The sequence below is a fragment of the Artemia sp. Qi Xiang Cuo genome, chromosome 7 (genome assembly GCF_049724085.1).
Source record: "Artemia sp. Qi Xiang Cuo chromosome 7, ASM4972408v1, whole genome shotgun sequence".
Classification (NCBI taxonomy): domain Eukaryota; kingdom Metazoa; phylum Arthropoda; class Branchiopoda; order Anostraca; family Artemiidae; genus Artemia; species Artemia sp. Qi Xiang Cuo.
Window position 1 is genome coordinate 65,011,821 of NC_142800.1, and position 23,698 is coordinate 65,035,518.

At 38.7% G+C, this 23,698-nt stretch overlaps 1 protein-coding gene across 3 annotated transcripts in view; it reads right to left on the bottom strand.

Moving 5' to 3' along the window:
• Positions 1-23,698, bottom strand: part of DAAM (disheveled-associated activator of morphogenesis-like protein) — a 259,934-nt gene that overhangs the window by 230,610 nt on the left and 5,626 nt on the right. The window contains exon 1 of one of the 3 annotated variants that reach the window (XM_089092500.1): positions 11,824-11,945. The exons of 1 other annotated variant lie outside the window; for it this stretch is intronic. The gene's annotated coding sequence lies outside the window, so the exon portion shown is untranslated. Of the gene's footprint in view, positions 1-11,823; positions 11,946-23,698 lie in introns of those variants that run through there. One more of the 3 variants, XM_089092499.1, reaches the window with a different exon arrangement.

Sequence of the window (23,698 nt, forward strand, 5' to 3'; positions counted from 1 at the left end):
GTAAACAGCGAGGCGTTGAGGAGGGGACAACCCCTTTCATATACGGAATAATTTCTGTTCGTTTTAAGTTTTAACGTCGTTCCTTACTTTCAGATAAAAAAAACTTTTTTTTTTTTATTGAATTTTTGAACGTTTTTGAATTAATGCAGGGTTTGATTTTTGCTCACCGTACATGAATAATTAAAACAAAATTTGCGTATTAATTTTAGTTTTATTTGGTTAAATGGTTTTCTCGAAACTTGTGTAATTTTATTTACGAACGTTTTTATTAGTAATAAATATACGTAACTTAAGAATTAACTTACGTAACGAACTTCTATATTTAAGCTAAAGTTCGAATTTTGTTCCAATTCTTTAAAAATGACCTCTTAATCACAAAGGCTGTTATTTAGAATAAATAGCTCTTAGGAAAGTACTAAAAAATCTTTGGCTTAAAGAGCGAGGTACTGACTAGGGGTGAACCCAATCATAAACGTCATATTATCTGTTCGTTTTAAGTTTTGATGTTGCTCCTTACTTTTAGTTGAAAAACTTGTTTTTTTTTAATTTAATTTCTGATCCTTTTTTTAAATAATGCTGGGAAATCCGGAGCCCCCTTCATAGCAATGTCCCTTCCCCCATCAAAACTTCCTTCATGGAGAGATCCTCCCAGATAACCCCGACCCACCCGCCCCCCACTACCAGAAAAAATCCCCCCTGAAAACGTCTATATACTTCCCAATAACCAATACTATATGTTAACATTGGGTAAAGTTTATAACTTTCAGCCCTCCCCCTGGGACTTCGGGGAATTAAGTCATCCTAAAGGACACAGTTATCATACTTTTGACCATGCTGAACAAAATGGCTATCTCAAAGTTTTGATCGGGTGACTTCGGGAAAAAAATGAGCGTGGGAGGGGGCCTAGTTGCCTTCCGTTTTGCTGGTCACTTAAAAAGTGCACTAGAACTTTTAATTTCCGTTCCAATGAGCCCTCCCACGATATTCTAGGGCCACTGGGTCGATACGATCACCCCTGGGGAAAAAAACAAAAAAAAACAACAAAAAAACAAATAAACACGCATCCGTGATCTTTCTTCTGGCAAAAAATGGAAAATTCCACATTTTTGTAGATAGGAGCTTGAAACCTCTACAGTAGGGTTCTCTGATACGCTGAATATGATGGTGTGATTTTCATTAAGGTTCTATAGCTTTTAGGGGCTCTTTCCCCCTTTTTCGAAAATCAGTCAATATTTCTCAGGGACTAAACTTGATGAAACTTATAGATTTCAAATCAGCATTAAAATCTGTTTCTTTTGATGTATCTATTGGTATCCAAAACCCGTTTTCTAGAGTTTCGGCTACCCGTGAGCCGGGTCACTCCTTACTTACAGTTCGTTACCACGAACTGTTTGATAACATAATCAATAAGGTTTGCTGTCTTACCATTGCGTGAATACCATGTTAACTTATGAGCCATTTTATGATATAACCGTATTGGTTATAACTTGATCGTTATACCTACAAAATTGCAAAAGTCTGTATCCATTACTATTTTCTTTTCCTACGCCGAATTTACCTAGGCTAGGATATCATCCGTCCCTATTTCTACCGACCTGGGCGATTAAATCTCCTAGTAAAAACATCGTATTTCTACCTGAGACCCTGTCAAATTGATCCTGTAGCTGTAAGTAAAATTCATCTGGGTCACTAGTATCTCCGTCAGTCGGTTCTACAGGGGCATATACTACTATAACTGATACCCTGAACTTTTTAGTGATAAAATGAGCAATTAGTATTCTATTATTAATACCTTCCCAGCCCAAACAAGACTTAGTAGTTTCTTTATTCATCATGGGCCCTACTCCCTGTCTATGTACCCCATCCTTCCTGGCTGAGTAAACAGATTCTATATCACCTAATTTCATGCTTCCTATCCCTGGGATATGAGTTTTTGACACTCCTAATAAGTCCAGTTAGAATCGTTTGAATTTGTCAGTCAAAATGTCGATACGATAGTCACTTTTTAACGTCGTAACATTCCAAGTTCCAATTTTCATGCTCTTTAAATCATTGAAATTATTTTTGCCTCAGGGAAAGCAATGATCCTGGATACCAGTCCAGGACGGGGATCACATATCTTCTCAAGTCTACATCGAAGTGCTTAAGCCGGCTTAGAACCGGACAGCAAGAAGTCCCTGGGACCTCCAGCATGAATGGAGGCTTTGTGCAATCCTGGGCCCATCTTGGTCACAACATGGTTTTCACCACTTACCTCCGACTCATTATATTACCTCCGACTCATTATATATTTCTGCCTAGAAACATTATACTACTACGGGGAGGCAGCCCATAGTAGCTAAATTAGGGAGAAGGGAAGTTTCCGGGGAAGGGGGTGAACTTTTCATTGGAAATTTTACACTGGAGAAATATTCCAGGATTCCTATACGAAATTATTTTTATTTGCCTTATTTCCTCTTTGCCGACTCAGTTTTACGTATGGAGATATTAAGGGTAATTGTCCAGGGCAAATTTTCATCGGGTTTGAATTGTCTAGAGGATCTTTCCGTGATGAGGGAGGATTTTTCCGTGGAGATGGAGCCGGATTTGTCGGCATTATTTAAAAATTCATCAGAAATTGAATTTAAAAAAAGCGTTTTAATTGAACGTAAGGAGCAACATTAAAACTTAAAAAAAACAGAAATTATTACGTATATGAATAGGATTTCCCCTTCCTCAGCACCTCGCTCTTTACGCTAATGTTTGAATTGTGTCCCAATTCTATAATAACGATTTCTAAAACACAAGGGTCGTTTAATTAGAACAATAAGAGAATTTGCTTTTTTAAGTACTAAAAAACTTTCGCGTGAAGAGCGAGGTGTTGAGGAGGAGGAAACCTCCTTCATATACCGGAAAGGGCTGTAAGTTGTGAAATTCACCCATATTTTTTGTACAGAATATTTTTTATTGAAATGTTTACGGAATATATAGCTTAGTGGTAGACCATTCGACTGCACATCGAGAGATCACCGCTTCAAACGTGATAATCCCCTTATTTTAGTCAGAAAAAAGTGAAGAGCTATGACATTGAATTTCAACATAAAATAATTATAAACATAGGCAGCGCACTAGCGCTGCCTAAGTAAAGAACGATATGGGTACAATGTGTTTTTTTTCCATACCCGAGCACTTCGTATCGAATGAGTTGCCGTAAAAACTTCAAAATCGGCTCGTTCGATAGGACATTAGAGTGGCTAGTGCCCTTTTTAATATTCGAAAGTGATTGGCGGACAACTAGCCCCCCTCCCACGCCCATCATTCTCCCAAACACATCCAATCAAAATTTCGAGATAGCTATTTTGTTCAGCGTAGGGTTTTAAGTAAACCCTCAGGGCAAGGGTCTTAAGTAATTCCCTGAGGGCATATAAGAACGATGTTGGCACAATGTACCATTTATTATTTTTTTTCCTTTAGAGCAGGGCACTTCATACGGAAGGGGTCGTCGTAGAAACTTCAAAACAGGCTCATTCGATTAGAAATCCAAAGGGCTTATGCCCTTTTTAATAGTCGAAAGTGATTGGAGGGCAACTAGCCCCCCCTCCCCCGACGCCCATCATTCCCCCAAACACATCTATTCAAAATTTTCAGATAGCCATTTTGTTCGGCGTAGCTGATTTACAAATAGGAAATATGTTTCTGAGAAGGAAACTCCCCCACAACCCTCAAGGCAAGGTTTTTAAGTTTTACCCGGGGGGCATATTAGGTTTTTTTTTATAGAAGGCGTTGTCGTAGAAACTTCAAAAAAGGCTCATTCGATTGGAAATTCAAAAGGCTAGTGCCTTTTGTAATAGTCAAAAGTGATTGGAGGGCAACTAGCCCCCCCCCCTCCAACACGCCCATCATTCCCCCACACACATCCAATCAAAATTTTGAGATAGCTATTTTGTTCAGCGTAGTCGATTTCTAAATAGGAAATGTGTTTTTGAGGAGGACGCTCCCCCACAGCCCTCATGGCAAGGCTATTAAGTTATGCCCTGGAGGTATATAAGGTTTTTAAAGAAGGTGTTGTCGTAGAAACTTCAAAAAAAGCTCATTCGATTGGAAATTCAAAGGAGTAGTGCCCTTTTTAATAGTCGAAAGTGATTGGAGGGCAACTAGTCCCCCCCCCCCCCCAACACGCCCATCATTTCCCGAAACACATCCAATCAAAATTTTGAAATAGCCATTTTGTTCAGCGTAGTTGATTTCTAAATAGAAAATGGGTTTTTGAGGAGGACACTCCCCCACAGCCCTCAGGGCAAGGGTTTTAAGTTATGCCCTGGGGGCATATAAGGTTTTTAAAGAAGGTGTTGTCGTAGAAACTTCAAAAAAAGCTCATTCGATTGGAAATCCAAAGGACTAGTGCCCTTTTTAATAGTCGAAAGTGATTGGAGGGCAACTAGTCCCCCCCCCCCGCCCACGACCATCATTCCCCCAAACACATCCAATAAAAATTTTGAGATAGCCATTTTGCTCAGCGTAGTTGATTTCCAGATAGAAAATATATTTTTTAAGGAGGACACTCCCCCACAACCCTCAGGGCAAGGATGATAAGTTATGCCTTGGGGGCGTATAAGGTTTTTATTGAAATCTTTTGAAAAATGGCTCACTCGATTTGAAATTCAAAGGGCTAGTACCCTTTTTAATAGTCGTAAGTGATTTGAGGGCAACTAATCCCCCTCTCAAGCCCAACTTTTCCCCAAACACATCCAATCAAAATTTTTAGATAACCATTTTATTCAACGTAGTTGAAAGTTTTGGAAATTAGTTCTTTAAGGATGACAACCGCTCCCCCCACAGCCCTCAGGGCAAGGGTTGTAAGTTATGAAAACTTACATATAAAGTTTTTATTGAAAGCGTTGTTGTAGAAAATTCAAAAGGGCTCATTCAATTGGAAATTGAAAGGGCTAGTGCCTTTTTTAATAGTTGAAAGTGATTGGATAGCGACTAACGCCCCTCTTACGCCCACCATTTTCCCAAACACATCCCATCAAAATTTTGAGATATCCATTTCGTTCAACGTACTTGAGCTTTCTGGAAATTAGGTTTTTTAGGATGATAACCCCCTCAGAGTCCTTAGTGCAAGGGTTGTAAGTTATGCCCTGGGGGCATTTAAAGTTTATATAGAAAGTTGTTGTATAAATCATAGGCAGCGCGATCGCGCTGCCTAAGTAAAGATCGGGGACACTCGAGAACGAGACAAGAAACGGGGACTAAGTAAAGAGGAGGACACTCACCGACAACCCTCATGGCAAGGGTTTTAAGTTATGCCCTGGGGGCATATAAGAACAATGTTGGTACAGTGTATAATTTATTAATTTTTCCCATTAGAGCAGGGCACTTCGTATCGAAGAAGTTGTCGTAGAAACTTCGAAAAGCGCTCATTCAATTGGAAATTGGAGTAGCTTGTGCCGTTTTCAATAGTCGAAAGTGATTGGAAGGCGACTAACACCCCTTCCATTTCCACGCCCACCATTTTCCGAAACAAATCCAAACAAAATTTTGAGATAGCCATTTTATTCACCGTAGTTGATTTCCAGATAGAAATTATGTTTTTGAGGACAGTCCCCCACAGCCCTTAGGGCAAGGGTTGTAAGTTGTGCCCTGGGGGCATATAATATTTTTTATAGAAGTTATCGTAGAAAATTCAAAAAAGGCTCATTGGATCAGAAATTCAAAGGGCTAGTGCCCTTTTTAATAGTCAAAGTGATTAGAGGGCAACTAACCCGCCTCTCACGCCCACCTTTTCCCCAAACACATCTAATCAAAACTTTGAGATAGCATTTTATTCAACGTAGTTATAAGTTCTGGAAATTAGGTCTTTAAGGGTGACACCCCCCCCCCCACAGCCCTCAGGGAAAGGCTTGTAAGTTATTCCCAGGGGGGCATATAAGGTTTTTATATAACGCGTTGTCGTAGAAACTTCAAAAAGGGCTCAGTCGATTGGAAATTGAAATGGCTAGTTCCCTTTTTAATAATGGAAAGTGATTGGAAAGCAACTAACACCCCTTCCGCGCCCACCATTTCCCCAAACACATCCAATAAAGATTTTGAGATAGCAATTTCGTTCCAAGCAGTTCAAAGTTCAGGAAATTATACCTTTGAGGAGGACACTCCCCCAGAACCCTCGTTGCAAGAGTTCTAAGTTATGCCCTGGGGGCATATGAGGTATTTATAGAAGGCGTTGTCGTATAAACTTCAAAACAGGCTCATTCGATTGGAAATTCAAAGTGGTGGTGCCCTTTTTAAAAGTTGAAAATGATTGGAGGGCAACTAGACCCCCCTCCCCCGACCCCCAACAATCCCACAAACACAACCAATCAAACTTTTGAGATAGCCATTTTGTTCAGCGTAGTTGATTTCCAGATAGAAAATGTGTTTTTGAGGAGGTCACTCCCCCACAACCCTCAGAGCAAGGGTTTTAAGTTATACCCTAGCGGCATATAAGTTTTTTTTATAGAAGGCATCGCTGTAGAAAATTCAAAAAAGGCTCTTTCGATTGGAAATTAAAGGGCTAGTGCCCTTTTTAATAGTCGAAAGTGATTGGAGGGCAACTAGCCCCCCCCCCACGCCCATAATTCCCCCAAACACATCCAATTAAAATTTTAAGATAGCCATTTTGTTCAGCGTAGTTGATTTCCACATGGAAAATATGTTTTTGAGGAGGACACTCCCCCACAGCCCTCAGGGCAAGGGTTTTAAGTTATGCCCTGGGGGCATATAATGTTTTTAAAGAAGGTGTTGTCGTAGAAACTTCAAAAAAAGCATTCGATTGGAAATTCAAAGGACTAGTGCCCTTTTTAATAGTCGAAAGTGATTGGAGGGCAACTACCCCCCCCACGCTCATCATTCCCCCAAACACATCCAATAAAAATTTTGAGATAGCCATTTTGTTCAGGGATTAGAGGGCAACTAATCCGCCTGTCACGCCCACCTTTTCCCCAAACACATCTAATCAAAACTTTGAGATAGCCATTTTATTCAACATAGTTATAAGTTCTGGAAATTAGGTCTTTGAGGATGACAACAACAACCCCCCACCCACAGCCCCCAGGGAAAGGGTTGTAAATTATGCCCAGGGGCATATAAGGTTTTCATAGAACATTGTTGTAGAAACTTCAAAAAGGGCTCATTCGATTGGAAATTGAAATGGCTAGTGCCCTTTTTAACAGTGGAAAGTGATTGGAAAGCAACTAACACCCGTTCCACGCCCACCATTTCCCCAAACACATCCAATAAAGATTTTGAGATAGTAATTTTATTCCATACAATTCAAAGTTTAGAAAATTATACCTTTGAGCAGGACACTCCCCCCACAGTCATCAGGGGAAGGGTTATAAGTTATGCCCTGGGGGCATATAAGGTTTTTATTGAAATCTTTGTCGTAGAAATTTGGAAAAGAGCTCATTCGATTGAAAATTCAAAGGGCTAGTGCCCTTTTTAATAGTTTAAAGTGATTTGGGGGCAACTAACCCCCCTCTCACGCCCATCTTTTCTCCAAACAAATCCAATCAATATTTTAGATAGCCATTTTATTCAGTGTAATTTTTGGAAATTAGTTTTGGAAATTAGGTCTTTAAGGAAGACACTCCCCCCACAGCCTTCAGGGCAAAGGTTGTAACTAACACCTTGGGGGCATATAAAGGTTTTTATTGAATGTGTAGAAGCTTCGAAAGGGCTAATTCACCTGGAAATTTAAAGGACTGGTGCCTTTTTTAATAGTTGAATGTGATTGAAGAGCGACTAATGCCCCTCTCACGCCCACCATTTTCCCTAACACATCTAATCAAAATTTTGAGATATACATTTTGTTCAACCGTAGTTGAAAGTTCTTAAAATTAGGTCTTTTAGGATGATAAACTTCTCAGAGCCCTCAGTGCAAGGGTTGTAGGTTATGCCCTGGGGGCATATAAAGCTTACATAGAAAGTTGTTATAGAAATTTCAAAAAGGGCTCATTTGATTGGAAATTGAAAATACCCTTTTTAATACTCGAAAGTGAGTGGAGAGTAATTAACCCCCCTCTTACGCCCATCATTTCCCCAAAAACATTCAATCAAAGTTTAGAGATAGCCATTTTGTTCAACGTAGTTGAAAGTTTCGGAAATTATGTATTTAAGGATGATAAACCCCCCAGAGCCCCAAGGGTAAAGGCTGTAAGTTCTGACCTGGGGGTATATAATGTTTTTATAGATAGAGTTGCCGTAAAACTTTAAAAGGGGCTCATTCAATTCGCAATTGAGAGGGCTAGTGCCCTTTGTAATAGTCGAAAGTGATTGGAGGGTAACTAGCCCCCCTCTCACGCCCAAAACTCCTCCAAATACATCCAATCAAAATTTCCAGATACCCATTTTGTTCAACGTAGGCTAGTAGAAAGCTCTGGAAATTAGGTCTTTGAGAATGACACCCCCCCCCATAACTCAGGGCAAGGGTTGTAATTTAGGACCTGGGGGCATATAAGGTGCTTATAGAAAGCGTTGTCGTTTCCAAAAGGGCTCATTCGATTGGAAATCGAAAGGCCTAGTGCCCTTTTTAATAGTCGAAAGTGATTGGAAGGCTTGACATTTTTATAGTAAAGATCGATGTGGGTATAATGTATTATTTTTTGTTGCTGTTGTTGTTTAGACCAGGGCACTTCGTATCGAATGAGATGTCGTGGGAACTTCGAAAAGGGCTCATTCGATAGAAAATAGAAAGGGCTCATGCCCTTTTAATAGTCCAAAGTGATTTGAGGGCAACTAATCCCCCTTCCACTCCCACCCTTCCAAGCCCAACCTCCCATTTGCTCATTATGTTTAAAAACTAAATGTTGCCTTAAGATTAAATCAAAATGCACTGTGGTAATGCTAATTCCAAATAAGAAACCTCAACAGTATCCCGAGAACGACTGAGGGCATTATGTTCAAACTTTCGGGGCTGCTTCTACTCTTAAGATTTAACCAAATTAAAAGAACGTAGGTGTATCTAAGCTATCAAAGAAAGTATACAGATTTTTTTGTGAATGGTATCAAGTTATACTTTTCAGGTCAACTAGACGGGGTTTAGAGCTAAATTAAACACTTTTATCTTTGTCCATATTGTTAAGGTGGCATGTGTTGATGAAAATTGCTGAAAATTTTTCTCTAGCCTACACTTAACAGACGAAACGTTTTATCATGTCTTAAAAAACGAAACGATTTAGAGAATTATTTTATTTTTCCCTGAAAAGACTATGTCAATATAAAACGAACAGAAATTAATTAAAAAAACTTTTTCCACAAAATAAGTTTTTCAAAGAAAAGTAAAGAACTCCATTAAACAAAAAATGAGCAAAAATAAAACAAAATAATCTACCAAGCGGAAACTACCACAAATCAGCATCGATAAATAAATAAAATCCAAAACGAACAGAAATTACAATAAATAACCGAGTCAAACTCAAAACCAGCAGAAAGGGCGCAAAACCCCTATGGCTTCCCAAGGCCAGAACAAAATTTGCACTTCACTGAAAAGATACAAATGAATGTGCATTGTCAGTTTAATATACATATACTGATATTTAGTAATCAAAATGTTAATATTATTTGATTCATTAAAGCTATAAAAGTAAAAACATTTATATGTTTTCAGTAGAGTGCAAATTTTGTTCTGGCCTTGGGAAGGCATAGGGGTTTTACGCCCAACTTATGTTAATTTCTTCTCGCTTCTTATTTGACTCTTGTATTTACTACATTATCCGTTCGTTTTGGGTTTCATTCGTTTATCGATGCTGATTTGAGGTCGTTTCACTATTGATAGATTAGGCAATTTTAGGTTTGCTCTTGCTTTGTTTAATGGAGTTCTTTACTTTTCTTTGAAAAACTTATTTTGTGGAAAAAGTTTTTTTTTAATTAATTTTTTTCAAACAGTTAAATTTTTTCGTAACGCAGAGTGCAAAAGCCGATCAAGTTCTTTTCTACAGCAACAACAGCAATCTTACAGCTACAGCCTTACAAAACAACGCTATTCTTTTGCTGAGTATAATTGTTTCAGCGCTTTTGGAACATTGTCCTGCTGATTAACATTATTTAACTGGTGTCTTATGTAATTTTTTTTGTGTTCATAACTTCTGTTGTTTTGTTCAAAAGATCAAAAATCGGTATTTTCAAAACATCAGTGTTTTGTAACAAGTGAGTTTAGTGCAGTTTGCTTAACCTACCTTCAATTACACAAGGAAATCTTTGACAGGTAAGCGAAAGTTTACATCTTTAAACAAAAGCGAATTGATAGATTCTTCTTGACGCGTTAGTTTTGCCACACGACCTTCAAAAATCGTGTACGCCATTTTATGTCTCATTGATTTCCCGGCATTATTTGAAAATCTATCGGAAATTAAATTTTAAAAAATCAAGGTTTTTCTACTGAAAACTCAAAACGAACAAAAATTATTCCGTATATGAAAGGGACTGTTCGCTCCTCAACATGTCGCTCTTTATGCCAAATTTTTTTATTACTTTAAAAAGTAGAGTTTTAAGAAAGAGTCAAACTTTAGCGTAAAGAGCGAGGCGTTGAGGAGGGGACAGCCCCTTTCATGTACGGAATAATTTTTGTTCGTTTTAAGTTTTATTGTCGCTCCTTACTTTTACTTGAGAAAACTTGTTTTTTTTATTTAATTGTGAATTAGCGGTGGTTTCAGAGGCCATGCTGGTGCGTTGTTCATTTGCCTTTAAACATATATTGAGTCCATGAAACTAGCGATTACACAATAGGCTACTGCATAGATGCACACCAGCTATTTGCCCTTGGGTGAGTAGATTGTTTAAGGGGAGGGGTATGTTAAACCTCTAAAAGTTTATATTTTCACCCAAATTTTCAAAATGTCTGTAAGAGAGTCTTCAAATAAACAGGAAAGGTGGACTTGAACCCTGACCCATCTTCATTTGCGGAAATACATTTCTCCTGTCTGGAGTTTTTTTTTATATGCTAAGGAAGGTTACAGTTTCCTTTTTATTGCTTAGACGATAATTTTTGAAAAAAATATTAGATGCTAAGTATGAAAGCGTTATTGTTAAAATTTAAAATCCAGTAAAAAGAGCAAGGGTTTAATAGGGCCAACAGCCAGGGGCGAGTCTCCAGCATTTTTATTTGGGGGGGGAGGGGTAAGAGGGGCCCATATCCAAATAGTCAAGGGGCATATATTATATACTATTTTTTCTTCACATTACTGGGGGGGGGGCAACTACACTCCCCACCCCTCTCCCCCCAAACGGCGCCCCTGCCAACAGCATATCTTTTATCTGGGAAAATTGAATTTTATTTTGAAAGACAAATACACTTTGATGGACTCAGTTTCTCGAAAAATTATTGTACAAAAATCCCACTTTAGTATAAAGAAGGTGGGCGTTAGGGGTTTTAGGAGTGCTGGAAGAACAAAGCGTTGGGATTTGAGGGGGCGTTAGTCCCCCTCATGAATATGAGGACCCTGAATATGAGAGAAATCTCTATAAACATTATGTTTTAAAAAGGATGTTTTTACGAAAGTTAATAAAATTTAAACCCGAAGATAGGGGTATGTAGGGAGGAATTATATATCCTTCCTATATACTTTAAATAGGGAGGAAGAGGGATTGTCATTCGGTAAATGAACAAATTTACGATTACCAACTGTCTATATTTGTTGTGATTTAAAATGCTTTCCAGTAGTAGATCAGTCGAACTTTAACATAAATTGGTATTGATGGAGTGGGCAGTGTAAATTATTCATGCTTTTACAAAATTACATGTCAATAAAATTTTAAACTCAGCCCCTAAAAATAGCTTATGTCTGGCGGATCATTCAATTTACTTACATAGGAACTTCAGATAAAATAGCAGATATTCCAACTTCAAATGAAATCCATCCACGTAAATGAATTTGAGCTCCTCGAAAGAATACAAATGAGTCACTGTTAGAAAATACAATAAATTTCCCCGTCTCTGGAACCACGCACTGTCTGGAACTATCTAAAGCGCAGACAAATCCTAAGCTCCTCTCCCGAGAGTAATTCAAGTAAAATAAACAGGGGAACTTTCCCTTCAAAAGGTGAGTACCACGGCTGGAACTATGTGATAGGACAAAAAATGCAGCGTAATTTGAATTAGGCTTTGAATGTTAAAATGGTACTTGTGTATTATACCGCCAACACTCTAGTTTACGCTGCGTAAAACTCGAGAACAGATAGGTTTTATCTGTCTGTATTTAGATACAAGTAGCTTACGCTCAGTGAAGAACAAGTGGTGGGTGACAGAATGCATTGGAATGATATAATTTGGGCTATATATTTGCACATTAGGGGTGGGGTGGGGCTAGGTTAGATTACGTCCCCTCCTTTATGTGCAAATATATAGCCCAAATTTGTTTTCAAAGTATTATATTTTCATCAAGTTTTGGTATTTTTCACTAGGATTAACCTAACTTCACTTCTTGAGCGTTGGCGGTATAGTACACAAGTACCATTAAAATTATTGTAATTCGATGTGAGTTTCGAGCCGGATTGTTACGGCTCGATTATGCATTCAGTCAAGAGACATAGTCCATTTTATCAGAGGCAACGCTGTAGCGTCGCCTATAGTAAAGGCCATACGGCTCAAATGTTTTATTATTATTTATTATTTTTTTCGCAGAGGCACTTCATATGGAAGAGGTCGTCGTAGAAGCTTCAAAGGGGGCTCATTCGATTGGAAATCGAGAGTTCTAGTGTCCTTTCTAATATTCGAAAATGATTGGAGGGCAACTAGCCCCCCCCCCCGCCCATCATTTCCCCAAACACATCCAATCAAAATTTTGAGATAGCCATTTTGTTCAGCGTAGTTGATTTCCCGATAGAAAATATATTTTTGAGGAGGACACTCCCCCACACCCCTCAGGGCAAGGGTTTTAAGTTATGCCCTTGGGGCATATAAGGTTTTTACAGAAGGCGTTGTCGTAGAAACTTCAAAACAGGCTCATTCGATTGGAAATTAAAGAGCTAGTGCCCCTTTTAATAGTCAAAAGTGATTGGAGTGTAACTAGCCCCCTCCCCCCCCCACGCCCATCATTTCCCCAAACATATCCAATCAAAATTTTCATATAGGCATTTTGTTCAGCGTAGTTGATTTCCAGATAGAAAATGTGTTTTTGAGGAGGTCACTCCCCCACAACCCTCAGAGCAAGGGTTTTAAGTTATGCCCTGGGGGCATATAAGTTTTTTTTATAGAAGGCGTTGTCGTAGAAACTTCAAAAAAGGCTCATTCGATTGGAAATTAAAGGGCTAGTGCCCTTTTTAATAGTCGAAAATGATTGGAGGGCAACTATCCACCCCGCGCCCATCATTCCCACAAACACATCAAATCAAAATTTTGAGATAGCTACTTTGTTCAGCTTAGTTGAGTTCCAAATATAAAATATATTTTTTAGGAGGATAGTCCTCAAGAACCCTCAGAGCAAGTGTTGTAAATTATGCCCTCGAGGCATATAAGGTTTTTATACAAGGCGTTGTCGTATAAACTTCAAAACAGGCTCATTCGATTGGAAATTAAAGGGCTAGTGCCCTTTTTAATATTCGAAAGTGATTGGAGTGTAACTAGCCCCCCTCCCCCCACGCCGGTCAGTTCACCAAACACATCCAATCAAAATTTTGAGATAGTCATTTTGTTCACCATAGTGGATTTCCATATAGAAAATATGTTTTTGAAGAGGATACTCCCCACAACCCTCCGGGCAAGGGTTTTAAGTTATGCCCTGGGGGAATAAAAGGGTTTTATAGAAGACGTTGTCGTATAAACTTCAAAACAGGCTCAGTCGATTGGAAATTAAAGGGCTAGTGCCCTTTTTAATATTCGAAAGTGATTGGAGTGTAACTCGCCCCCCCCCCCCCCACGCCCATCATTCCCCCAAACACATCCACTCACAATTTAGAGAGATCCATTTTGTTCAGCGTATCTGATATCCAGAGGGAAAGTATGTTTTTGAGGTAGATAATCCACTTCCGACTTCGAGACACTTGTTTTAAGTTATGCCCTGGGGGCACATCAGGTTTGTCTATGAGGTGGCGTTGTAAAAACTTCAAGAAAGGCTCATTCGATTGTAAATTCACAGGGCTAGTGCCCTTTTTCCTAGTCGACAGTGATTGGATCGCAACTAACCCCCCCCCACGCCCATCATTCCCCCAAACACATACAATCAAAATTTTGAGATAGGTATTTCTTTCAGCATAGTTGATTTCCAGATAGAAAATATATTTTTGAGGAGGACAATCTCCCACAACCCTCAGGGCAAGGGTTTTAAGTTATGCCCTGGGGGCATATAAGGTTTTTGCAGAAGGCGTTGTCATAAAAATTTCAAAAGAGGCTCATTTGATTGGAAATTCAAAGGGCTAGTGCCCTTTTTAATAGTCGAAAGTGATTTGAGGGCAACTAACCCCCCTCTCACACCCACCTTTCCCCAAACACATCCAATCAAAATTTTGAGACGCCCATTTTATTAAACGTAGTTTAAGTTCTGGAAATTAGGTCTTTGAGGATGACAACTCCCCCACAGCCCTCGGGGCAAGAGTTGCAATTTAAGGATTCTCCGAATCCTTCCCATTATTTCTTATGGAAGGGATGCTCGTAATGACTTTGGAGAGGTCTCATTTGACTGAAAATTGAAAGTTCTTGTTCACTTTTTAAGAGTCAAAAGAGATTGGAGGGTGAATAGCCCCCCACCTCCTCCACGCCCCAAATGCATCAGATAAAAATATTGAGATAGACATGTTGTTAAAATAGTTCAAAGTTCTGATAACAAAAAACTCCGGTGTCGACACAGCCCACCAGGGCCCGGGGGTAGGCGTTGTAAGTTATGCCCTGGGGCATAACTTATTAAAGGGGTTTTTTAACTTATGGGAAGGGGTTTTGTATTGGAAGAACACATAGGAAATCTATTATAATTATCCAATTATAAGGTTAAAATACATACTCTTAGATAGATGTAAAATTGCATTGGCACACAAAATCCTATTGAGGTCAGTTCCAAACAGTCGTGATCCCTTTGTGTCAGCAAGTGAAATGGTCTAAACCCCCTTATTGGAGCTATTTTTTCAATCCATTCATTGTTGTCAAACGCTGTCCACAAGTTATGCAAGCTGTCTGTTGTTCATATGTAAGGTTTTTATCAAAGAGGTAATCGTATAGACTTTGAAAAAAGTCCCATTCGATATAAATTGAAAGTTCTAGATCTGTTTTTTAAAGTAAATAATAATCGGACTGTAAGTACCCCCCCCATGCCATAGAATCTTGAAAATTTTTGAAATAAAAATCTAAAAGACATTAATTAAAAAAAAAACTTCCGAAAAATAAGTTTTTCAAATAAAATTAAAGGCCCTTTTAAAATTAAGCTCAGGAGATACAAATACCTTTTAAAATTCAAACTCAAAACGACCAGAAATTACTATCAAAGAATAAATGAAACCCAAAACGAACAGAAATTAAATAAAAAATCATTGCAAAAAACATTCAAAAAGTATTAATATAAATAAATAAATAGATCTTAAAGCGAGTAATGCTTAGATTGAATATGAAAATCAAGCTTAAAATGAAAACAAATATTCTGCTATTAAAGTATAAATGAAACTTAAAACGAGGAGAAATTAAATAACAATCAATGCAAACAAGCATACAATATATATTAATGTAAATGAATAAATAAATCTTAAAACGAGTAAGACTTAAATTGAATATGCAAATCAAGTTTGAATCGAATAAAAATAACTACAAACAAGAGTTTGGGTATCGCCTAACTGCAGAAGCCTAAAACCTACTGCGTCATTGGCGTTTTACTGAAAACGAATTATATTACAAATGTTTTCTTTTGTACTTAATATTGAAAATAAATATTAAAATTACAGTAAAATTTTGAACTGATGAGCTTTTAGCAATTAATATCATTATGGATCAAGTATTCAGTTTAATTTATTAGTTCTTTTCAAGATTAGTCAAGACAAATATAGTTTCACTACAAACAAAATTTGGATACTGCCCCCTTCTTTAACTGTAAAAACCTAAAGCCTTCTGTGTCATTGGTGCTTCACTGAAAACGAATTATTCGTATATTACAAATTTATTATTTTTCAGTTCTTATAGCATTGAAAATGAAAATAAAATTACAGTGAAAAAAAAACTTGAACTGATGGATCTTTCAACAATTAATATCATTATATATCTAATATTCAATTTGATTTTGTTTATACTTTCCAAGACTGTTCAAGACTCATATAGTTTTGCATTTTTTTTTTAACTCTGCCATTTTTTCTAACTAATCGTGTTGGTTTGTTATATTCTATGGCTTCTAGGCATTTCTATTTGAGCGGAAAACTGCACCTCTAACTTTGTGGAACATGCATTTTCTTGCATGAAACAGTAGAAAGGCCTTATTGACTCCCATTGCTCACCCCTGCTGCCACCTACAACTTTTTTAACACCAAATATGGGCATAGCCTCCCTAGGGAGAACACGTGGTTGTTGGGGTCAATGACCTAAATTTCCAAAGGCGTCGATGTTGTTATTGATGTTGTAAGTGCACGCTCTCAGCGAATGTCAAGGTCAATGTTGTTGTTTTGGGCAAGTACACGCTCTCAGCGAATGTTATGAGTTTCCAGAAATAGAAAAAAGCATTTGATGTTGTTGTGGACATGTACATGCTCGAGGCGAATGTCATGGTGTCCAAAAATAGGAAACAGCATATGATGTTGTTGTTGTTGTTTTACTCTCAACGAATGTTATGAGTTTCCAGAAAACAGTTAGATCACGTGTTTCCTTCTCAGCCAATCAGCGAGTCGGATACATATCCTTTCTCAGCCAATCAGAGGGCTTGTTACATATGATTTCCCCGTTACATAACAATTCGCTCTTGAGATTTCGTATATAACGGGTATGCAATGTGATTAAATTATCAGAAAGTATTTTGACACAGTTCAAACAACAATGGATAAATTTGATGAATTAGAAACATTGAGAACCTAAATTTACCATGTAAGTTCCGTTTTTAGTTTAAAAATAAAAATATTTTACGTGGTCACCCTCTCGTATATTCAGGTAAATACCCCCCCCATACAATACAAACATCACTTTACAATCTTTATACTCGATAGAAAACATAAAAGGTGTTCTTTTACCCTCAAAACCTAACCTCCCTCCATCATTGTTTTTACAACCAAATTCTCGCAAAAAGAAATAATTATCCTTTCGAAAAATTTAGCTTTTCCATATTGTAATCTTTTCTCTAACTGAGACTTCCGTCACTGTTGTTATTAACCGTTCTGTTTTGACATAATGCTCCAGCACGAGGCCTATAATTAGCTGTCACCCCTTTTTCCTGTTTGTATACATTAGATGGTTTTAGGCAATCGAGGTTTTCAATGCTTTTACGTAATTCAGTGTTTGTCTGAAAATAGCGGTCAGCTAATTTTGTCTGCAAATTAGCGATAGACCTAGGGGGGGTTAATTTTCCTAAATTTAGGGGGGGGAGAGTCAATTTGAATCCAGGATTTTTGTTGGGGAATGGGTTAACACTTTTAATAGTGACAAAATAGAAATGAAAAGATAATTGTTTTTATCATAATTATTTTCTACTTCAGTGTCAAACCATTTCTCTTTGATATTTTAGTGATTTTAGCTATAGCATTTGAATAAAAGGCAGTAAGATATATTCTTTATTGATATGCCTTTCGCTTGAATAAATCGCTAGATTAACTCAATGAGAGGATAGGTTAATTTTCCTAAATTTAGGGGGGAGAGAGTCAATTTGAATCCAGGATTTTTGTTGGGGAATGGGTTAACGCTTTTAATAGTGACAAAATAGAAATGAAAAGATTATTGTTTTTATCATAATTGTTTTCTATTTCAGGGTCTAACCATTTCTCTTCGACATTTTAGCGATTTTAGCTATAGCATTTGAATAAAAGGTAGTAAGATATATTCTTTATTGATCTTCATTACGCTTGCAAAAAAAAAAAAAATTAACTCAATGAGATGGTAAACCTATATGCATTTTTACTTTTTGCTTTGCTGAAAAAGGGTGGAGGAGGGGGCTTCTTAGTGATAAGTGCTTTTCTAGACAAAATTATATGGATGAGGGTACTAACTTTCTTTCTGTAAAAAGGGGGAAATTATTTTGATACTAACTTTTTTCTCTTCTTTAAGGCCAATTATGAAGAATGCGTGTCACCACCTTCCAGTAAGAGAGCAAGAGAGAGTGAGGCAGCCCCATAACTGCCAGCCCCCATACAGTCTGGGCATAAACCAAAACGAGAATGGGCAATAAGGATGGTGAACCCTGCTGGCTCATCTATGCAATCCCATAACATCGCAGTCCAATCTGCCCAAGAACACAGCGACGCCACCCCGTCCGCCCTCCAACACGCACTACCTGGACCATCCGGCACTCAAGTGCAGCCAGGATTTGCAAATGTGAGTATTTTTTTTCCTCAAACTATCTTATATAAATATATATCTATTTCTTCCAATGTTTTTTTTTCTTTTCACTATTTTTCAACACTGTGTAAAAGTGTATCTCAGCGGGATATTAACCCCTCACCCCCCAACCGTTGTTTTCTCTGCTCCCCCCTCCCTCGGAGATATCTAAATATAATGTAATTTCTATGCAAAAGAAACCGCTCCTCTTTTTTATAATCTTTAGTATTTTCTCTGTTGCTATTGCTTCGATATCTCATAAACGAATATTTTTAGGTACCTTTGAAACTCAAAATGCTATTCTTCACAATTGAATATCACATAGTTTTAAGAGAGAGATTATTCCATTTTATCCATCTGTCACATATCGGCGTTCTAATTTACCATGAATATTTTTAAATAGCTTTCAATATTGCCAAGATTCTAGTCAGGGGAAACCAGGCTAACGGTTCCCGGCATTTAACTCGTCTGAAGTTCAATCTTGGAAATCAGAACACTCGCGCGCGATAGGTTACAATAATTAAACTCATGAGTTCACTGAGCCTGTAGGGAATTAGAAAGAAATAGCGACTTATGCAGTCTAAGCGAATATTTCAACTTTTGACGGACATTATGTAAAGGGGGGGGGGCGGGAAGCGCTGTGGGAAGCACCGCAGGGTGCGCCACGGGCCCAAGAAGCACCGCGGGGATGCGCCGCTGGGTGCACCGTGGTCCAGAGAAGCGCCGCGGGATGCGCCGCGGGCCCGAAAAGCGCCGCAAAAAAAAAATTGGGTTGATTTGAAAACTTTGATAATAAGCTAATTTTTTAACAAATTGCCGCCTTCTATGTAAAGCAATGTTATAGATTGTAAATATATTAAGTTTGATATTTTGGAACTTTCAGTTCAATTAACCAAATGCTACTGCTAAGCGATGACTTTAAATAATAATCCAAATTTTAAAAACAGTAGGGATGATTTGAACACTTTGAAAACAAGCTATTTTTTCATTTATAGGTTGGACCATTGGTCCCTTATTTACCATCGTCATCAAGTGAAGAAGAAACATGTCAAGAACTCATTGAAGGGGCAATGGAGTTTCACGACACTCAGGACAATGAAACATCAGCTATCAACGATAATGACTGGCATGGTATTGTTAACTCTGGTGAAATACCTTTTAATATTGACGCTTTTCTACGTAATTATTTCAATGTAGAACCTAGCACAGTTGAGCAAGGCAATGTTCCTAGTTCAGAGGGGGACTTGCCTTTGCTAAGTCCAAACACTTTACAAATCTTAGACGATTTTACGAGGGAATTAACAGGGAACCCTTCTCCTCCTCCTCCTCCAGCCTCCGATACCCTAACGAGTCCACTTCAAACAACAGAAGTGGAACATTCGCCAAATATTGTTGAACAACTTGGGGGAGGGGGTAATATACAAGAGGGGGAGGGGGGTACAACTTGTTCCAATTTTCAATTGTCCAATACAATTTTAAATGCAATAGTTGTTTACACTGCGACTTTTGGGGATCCTTTTAATTCTCTAATGGGGGGAAAATTTGTTTTTGATCCCGTAGAAATTGTGCACGCCTATGTGGATAAAATTTGTGCACTTCTGGAGAATCAAATTCAATTGTGGGGGAGCGATTCAATTAAGGTTTCTATTGTTTTAAAGGTTTTTTATTTAAATAAGGGGAAAAGTGAAGTTTATTATCATTATATACATTCCGAGATGCGCATAATTTATCCGAATTTAGAAAATTTTGAGGGTGCTTTCATGGATTGGGTAGATCAAATTATTGCACATCTTGAGAACTTTAACGAAAATGGTAGTGGGTCTCTAGTTCTTTTTGTTGAAAATTTAAGTGTAAATATTTGTAAATTTAAGAAAGATTTTATTTTAAGAGGGGGGGCAGGGTATGAAAGGGATACAGTTTTAAAATATAATAAAGATCTAGTAGGTTGTCGTGGTGTCCAGAAGATTTGTTTTGAAACAGGTCAAAAATGTTTCAGGTACGCTTTCCTCCTATCAGCATTCGAGCCTGTAGCACGTGACGCTACTAAGACGAATTTAGATCACTGGGCTGTACATGGGAAGGGAGGGTCCGATTTTTCCATTGTAGATTTTTCGTGTTTAGAAGGAAAATACCCAGTAACGCATCGAGCTATAGATATTTTTGAAAGGGCTAATGCCCATTTAAATATCGGCGTTACTGTGTTTCAGTATGAAACTGAATTTGAAGATGGGGTTCGTTCTAAAGGGAAGGGGGTGGTCTTCCCTGTAAGGGGCCCGTCAATTGATTTGGTCAGACACTGGGTTTAGTTGTTGTATATACCCCCATCTAGTGAACCGGATGCAATTGGCCATTTTAACCCTATTACAGACATCAGTAGAGTTATGGGGGAGGGAAAGCATAGGGGGGAATGTTTCTACTGTCCGACATGCCTCTCTCGATTCCGTAGTGATATAAAACTACGGGATCACATGAAGCATTGTAGCCGGCATGGCTACCAGACAGTGGAAACGGTTTCAGGGGATAGGGCCATTCTACGTTTTAAAAATTTCCAGAACACCCTCCTCCAGTGCAACTAAATATCTTTGGACTGTGAAGCTAAGCTGGTGGAGGTGAACGACCTCAAATATCTAAACCGAATCAAAGAACACCAAGCCATTGCAGTATCCTATGCTCACGCGCAACGAGATAGTTCTAACACCATGCGGCTGTTAGAAATAGTTTAGACATTGGATGAGAACGAGTTCATGGTCAAGGCACCTACTAAACTAATTGGCACGGCTAATGGTGCTATTTCTCGTTTGAGAAATACGCATTATCCAATGGTGTTGTCTGCAGAGGATCGTCTCGCGATTAAAAATCAAAAAATTTGTTGGGTTTGTAAGCGGGAGTTTGTAGAGGGGGATAAGGGGACTAAAGGGACAAGAGGGGCAGCGGGAAAGTCAGAGATCATAATCACTTGTGGCAGGAAATAGCCTCGGGGGGTAGTAATTTTAGGGGGGTAGCGCATCAATCGTGTAATTTAAATGTTAGCCAACAGTTTTTCATCCCTGTTTTTATTCACAACTCTAATTATGATTTAAAATTTATTTTACCGGCACTGGCACGTATGCACAGGGAGGGAGGGGAAGTAGACAGTCCATGAGTAAATAGTTCATTTACCTATAATATAATCCCCAACTCGACTGAGAAATTAGTTCTTCTTAAGTTGAAATGTCAGGTAGTGAATGATGAGCATACATGCCGGAATACAGTCAGATGTTTCGATTCTTTTAGTTTTTTTCCCAAGGCAGTGAGTCAAATGATTCAACGGCAAATAAGTGAACATTTTGATAGCTTTTATTTGCTAAAACAGCACTTTCCTTACGGCGAAATTTATGATCTGTTGACCTGCAAAGGTATATACGCATACGATTATTACTGTTCTGGCGAACACTTAAGCGAGGTAAAACTACCTCCAATTCAAGCTTTCTACAATTCACTGACCAGCAGTGAATGCACAGCAAAGGAGTATGAGTTTGCCAAGAAGGTGTGGGCTAAGGGGGACTGTAAAAATGGGTGGGATTATTGTAGACTGTACTTGGCCAGTGACGTTCTAACTCTGTTGGATATAGTCTGTAAGAATACAGACCAAATCTATTCAGAGTTCGGGTTAGATATAGGATATTATTTTTCTACACCCTATTTAGTGATGGATTTAATTTTAAAAATTAGTAGGGAGGAAATAGGCCTAATCACAGATGTAGATCAACACATTTTTGTAGAGCGTTCAATGAGGGGAGGGTATGTTCTTCATGGGGACCGCGTCTTGTCAACCGATCCGAGCGGAAAAAACAACGGTGCAAAGTCAAATGCAGTGTTCTTGGACATGAACTCATTGTACCCCTCAGCGATGTCCCACTACTCTTTGCCATGTGGGAACTATCAATGGCTTGAGAATCCTTGTGAGTTCCCCACATTACCACCGTCGAGGACAGTGGGCCACGAGGATGGTTCTTTGAAATTGATGGTCACATTCCGCTGGCGCTACACGACTCAGTCAAAGATTTTGTTTTTCCCTGTATCAATCGACCCGTGAGCAGGGACTCGCTGAGCCCCTACAATCGATCATTGGTTGAGGATATGGGGATGCACTGGACTCCCTCCAAACAGAAACTGATTGCTGATTTGGACCCTAAGGAGAATTTCGTTGTTCACCATGTGCTTTTGCACTGGATGGTGAACGATGGTTTCAAAATCACCAAAATACACAGGGTCCTACAGTTCAATCAGCGACCATACTTGAAAACGTTTATTGACACCTTTGTCGATAAACGTTCTAGGGCAAACTCAAAGGTGGAGAAGGAAATGTACAAGCTCATCCTAAATTCAGCGTTTGGCAAAATGTGTGAAAGCGTACGTAACAGATCTCGCTGCGACGTTGTGGCTGACCCTCTAGAGTTTGCACGAATTATTGCCGATCCCCATTTTACATCGTTCACGAGCATAGAGGCTGGCATGGCTCTTCTACACAGGCGAAAGCGAAATGTGGTACTGAACAAGAATATAGCGGGCGGCAGTTCAGTACTGGAAATTTCCAGAAAGGTCATGTTGTCGTTTTTTTACAATGTGTGCAAGGTGCAATGGCCACGGGAGGGGGAGGTTCAAGTTCACTATGGGGATACAGATTCTCTGCTGTTAAAGGCAAATGGGACCGAAGATTTATTGGGTGATTTAGAAAAGGGGGAACACATCAGCTCACGGATGAATTTCACCAACTGGAATCCATCTCTCTACCCCGAGCTGGTGAAACGTCAAGCCCCCAACCAACTATTAATGTTAAAATCAGAGACGGGGAGTGATTTTATATCCAGGGGGGTGTTCCCGGACCCCAAAGTTTATTGCGTTGAAACTCATAGTGGGGATGAAAACAAGGCGTGTAAAGGGGTGCCAACACACTTTGTAAAGAGCAATTTCAACATGAGCGTGTACAGAGACTGTGTAGAAAGTAGCCTAGTCCCGAGAGCACAAGTGCTTGCAATTCGCTCTCTACAGTATAGAAATTATGCTGTGAGAGTAGAAAAGAATGCAATGTCGTGTATATCCGACAAAGTCTATGTACTCGAGAATGGTGTGAGTGTCCTGCCCCATGGACACTACCGTATTTCCGACCGAGTTGAATGCATAGACTATCGCAATCAACGTGGTCTGGATAAATTAACCTAACTTGAACTAACTAACTAACCATCACCAACCGTTCATAAATTAACTAATCTAACCCAA